A 4,785-nucleotide genomic window follows, 5' to 3' on the forward strand; every position below is an offset into this window, starting at 1 on the left:
TTGTTGACACAGACATTGCCTCTAGATTGAATGCATGTAAGAGCCCACAGTGTCTCAGCAAAGTGGCATTAGGGGTGCAGAGTTGAATGGCAAGTAGGTGTGGTGTCCTTGGACCAGAGATCCAGGGTTTAAGTCCCGATGTTGCCAAGCCTCCAACAGCCAGACACTGAGTCACTACGAGCTCCAGGGGAGCTGCTGTGTAGCTGAGCTACCTGACTTCCCTGCAGAGGGAGAAGCATGTTTCCCTGCAATGCATCAGTTAATATCACTAGAAATATACCTGATATGGACATTAAGCTTGCATCTTTTATAAGATGAGTCATTTTCCACTTGATGCAAACGAAGACGTAAAGTCTACAGAATGTGACTAGAATAAAGCACACACAAGGGGTTTCTTAAAAAAAAGTATCACGCCTGAAGAAAAGATGTCCAAAAACTGGATTAATAATCACAGCATGGATCTCATCATGAAACTATTTCAATAGCCCAGCTAGCCAAAGACAAGTATAGAAATGGAGCTGCAGTACATGTAAACTTAACCTCCTAAATTTGATCTCTCTCTTGATTATTCCCTTCCCTCCTTGTTTCTCTGTCTCATCCTTCTAACCTATGTCCTTGTCCTTAGCTGTTTTTGTGATCAGTTTGACTTTATATCGTCTGTATTACTTGTATTGCACAGAACAAATGTTGCAGTAGTAAAGCTGGGGGCACAGTGAAGGATTACTTGGCTGATTTAGTCTTGATCTGCCACCAATCTGAGGGGAAATCCCAACCAGAGGTTAGACAGGACCAATGGTCAACCAGGATTATGTGATAGTGTGAGGGGTTTACAAATTCAATCTAGATCGCTCTGATCAATGAGCAGCTATGTTACAGCTATTTTATGCTATCTTGTGTTCTAGCTATTATGTAAAACGTTATATTAATAATCCAGCATTTTGAAGATTGAGTTTTTTTATGTTTATTTGAGAGCTACTGTGAGATTATAGGTGCTAAAATGGTCAGTTATAGAATTAAATGTATAAATAGAATTCTGCATACTGTAGCTCCCTTAAGTGCAATTTATTAGCACACACGCAAATTACATTTCAAGCTAATGCTGTTCTTCAAAGTTACCAATATAAACAGAGATGCCATCTTTAAATACAATATTCATGTTTTTGTAACATTACTGGGTGTTTTGTGTGGGTTGCAGTATAATTATGTAACTATCATGTGACCAGAGCATATGTATTTAAAGATGGCGTGGCTGTTGATATTGCAAAGGCAAAAGAGCATTAGCTTGAAACATAACTTTCAGACGTGATAATAACTTGTACTTAAGGGAGCTACAGTGTGCAGACCTTTATTTATAATTTCATTTTGGTCTTTTTCGGCCCACCTGCCTACAACAGTTTTGGCTGTGCTCGATCACTGTACAGTGGTCGTTATTTCAGTTATAGCAGAGTATGTGACACTCCATTGTAGTCTGATTGTAGTGTGAGCATGTGACAAAAAGATGAAAGCCTCCTCTATTGTTTTCCTACTTCCTCTTCTCCTCCCTCCGTATTCATTTTGTCTCCAAAACCTCTTTCTCTCCCTTATTTCTCCCTCTCTGCACCCATTTTCAACTTTCTTTCCCTACCTTTCTGCATTACCCTCACCTCCCTTCCCATTCTCCTATAGCTGTCTTTCTACTGACAGTAAAATAAAGAAAAGATCATCTGTGGTGAAACATCGAGACAAGCTTGCAGAATAACATGCTGCTTTTTTCTCCTCTCTCACTCTGTCCTTTATTAGTTCCTCTCTCCTCTCTTTCCTCCTTCTGTTGTTCCTCATATCCCTCCTCCTCTCATATCCCTCTGTGCACATTAATCCTCCTTCCTTTTTAGGCAAAAATAGCAGTAATCAATATCATCATCAGAATAATTGTCAGCATTTACACACTACGTAAATTGCAAATTAAGATATGTGAATGTAGCCTACATGTGTGCATCATAGCAGTATTTTAAAATGTGGCTGTGTCAGTGCACACCCACAAAATGTCTCTGCTCCTAGTTTATCTCATTGTTTGAACAGCACTGCTTTAATTAGGACAGGCCTGTCTATCTGTGTGTGTGTGTCTGCATGTGTGTGTGTGCGTGCCTAAAAGTGAGAAACTGTCTGTGTGTGTGTGCATGTTACCATAGTGCCCCCATGTGGAGGACTGTAGAAGAGCATAAATTCTATAGTCTTGTTTTGCCACACACAACCCCCCACCCCCAACACACACACACACTCCAATGACACGGTGTTATATTTGGAAACACAATTTCATGCTATCAGTACTGGCTAGCTATTCCATTTAGATAGCAGCCGTCTATATGTGTGTGTATATGTGTGTATATGTTGTGCGTGTGTGCTTATGTTTGTGTGCACGGTTGATGTGTCTGTATGTTTGCATCTATTTGTGTGTACGCGAGTGCACAGGCTGTCTGGGTGTTTCACAGAGAGGGGTCCTAATTCCAAGTTTATTGAAATTAAAAGTTGGTTGTCATGGTAACGTGTGGATTCTCAGTAATTATGTTGATTAAAAATGTGAAAATTAATTAAAAAGTCAGGAAAATGATCTCACAGCAGATGATCAGCGAAACATCAAATGATTCAGATCTCTGTCTCTTTTTCCCTCCCTCCCTCTCTCTCTAATACAGTCTCGTCCTCGTCCTGTCTCTCTGTCACACTTCAAAAGTCCTTTATTACCACACAACCCTGAATTATCTACATTCATCTCTCACTTGTGCGTTGTCTCAGTCAGTTTCTTCATTCCTTTCACACAAAATGTATTACATGGTGAGATTTCTCTTCATGTCAAAACAAAATAAAACAAAGACAGAAGCAATGGCAAAAATAACTTACACACAAGTACAGCACAAACACAATCGGCACCCCTCTCACTATATCTCTCTGCGTTTCATTCAATCAGTCAACCCATTCTCAACTTGTTAACAAGCTTGACAACACTCCTCTCATACCGCCAGAGCAGACACATCAGCAGCGAAAGTAACACAAAACCACAGCAATCTTGCAGTCTCACTTTCTCTCTTTCAGTCTCTCCATTACTCCAGTTCTCTCACAATCCGCCTCTTGTTCTCGGCCCCCTTTCTCTCTGCCAGAGTGAATAAACAGGCTGAGCAAAGTGTAATCTCTTTCTTTTATTAGCAACAGCAAACACACAAACAATGAAGTAACCCTCCTCCCCTCCCTCAGTCCTCTCATCTGCTCTTCTCCTCTCATCAGCTTTAATGAACCACAAATCTCATCAGCCATCTTTTCATCAGCTCTGCCATCACTACTTCCTGCACTTTATACCTGACTGACTACTTATAGCACAGCTGTTGGCTGATGACCAGGAGGACTGTACATAATTGATATATAGCTGTCAGGTAAAATACAAAAAGTTTTTCCGAAAAAAAAAATTGTGCTAACAGTCAGAGTCAGTATTAAGATGGGTTATGACAGTTTTTAGTGTTAGTGTGTAAATCCTGCTCCACAGCTTTGGTTTACTAAGCAGTGATTCACTGCCAGCTGATCTTCAGCATGTTCAATATCTCACCATGGGGATGTTAAGGAGGACGGTCTTATATTTTTTCATCAGTTGACAGTGGTGGATAAACAATGGCTTTGTACATTGTGGCCTATTTTTCTTTCTGTACCTGTGTAAACATGTTCTTTGTGAAAGTTAGCATTATTTCTAACAGAAGCTAAAAACTAAATCTGTTCAACATTAATCTTGCTGGATGAAGCAATGCCTTGGAGCTGCGGTACTAAGCCTGTGTTGTTTTCGTGCCTCAACATCCTGCAGGAAGCATTATCGGAAAGAGATTTTCTGAAATGTAAATGAAATCTTTCATGTATAAAACACATCTCATGACCGTGAGGCCGAGCCAAACCATTGATCATATGCAGAGCCGCCCCTCCCTGTAGGCAGAGTGGGCCCACCTCTCTCCACAGGGCCCCGACTTGGCTTGGCCCCATCTTCAAAGGGTCGTGGTAGTGTTGGTGTTTGGGATTTAAGAAATGCTGCCAAGGGCTTCATAAAGCACAATATGTTGCACACCTTTAACAATGACGGCATCAATGAAAGATGTCTCTTCAGCAGGATACTGATGAGGTTCGCTACTGACGATCAAAGCTATTGTTCCTGAAGTATGAAGTGGTTATGTTATGTTTCCTGTTGTTCAAACATGTTTTGAGACAGTTAGTATAGCTCTGACGGGCTGAAGCATTCTGAGCAGATGTCTCCATGGTTGCGACCAGCAGTATCCTTCATAAAGCATCTGTTTGATTATAGTCTAGTCTTTCCTTTATTTTAGCCAGCACATTGGATTTTTTGTTTGTTTAATTTGTTCTGTGTATACTACGCATTTGATTGTTCTACTTCACTTACATTCCAGCGTTGAAACACATTTCAGACTTATTCCAGCAACAGTTTTAAATGAAATTCAACTTTATTCAAGTTTCATTTGATTTCATTTCAATTAAATTTGTCATTTCTAATTAAGTCATGTTCAGATATCAACTTTTTTTTTTAGTTTTATATTTTTTATACAGGGACGTTAATTTTCCCGATTTATTTTGCTTGCTATAACAGTTATTCTTACTTTAGCTATCATGGTTCTCTTGACTCTCTAATTTGACGGCAAGTGTCCATTTCATTTAATGCTTTTAATATTTGTCTTGATAGAGAATACTAAATAAAGCTTGTGTGGTTAACATGTCCACCAGTGTGTCAATATGTTTCTTCCTCACTTATGATTGCCATGCTTT

This window comes from Anoplopoma fimbria, chromosome 2, assembly GCF_027596085.1.
Source record: "Anoplopoma fimbria isolate UVic2021 breed Golden Eagle Sablefish chromosome 2, Afim_UVic_2022, whole genome shotgun sequence".
Taxonomy (NCBI): Eukaryota; Metazoa; Chordata; class Actinopteri; order Perciformes; family Anoplopomatidae; genus Anoplopoma; species Anoplopoma fimbria.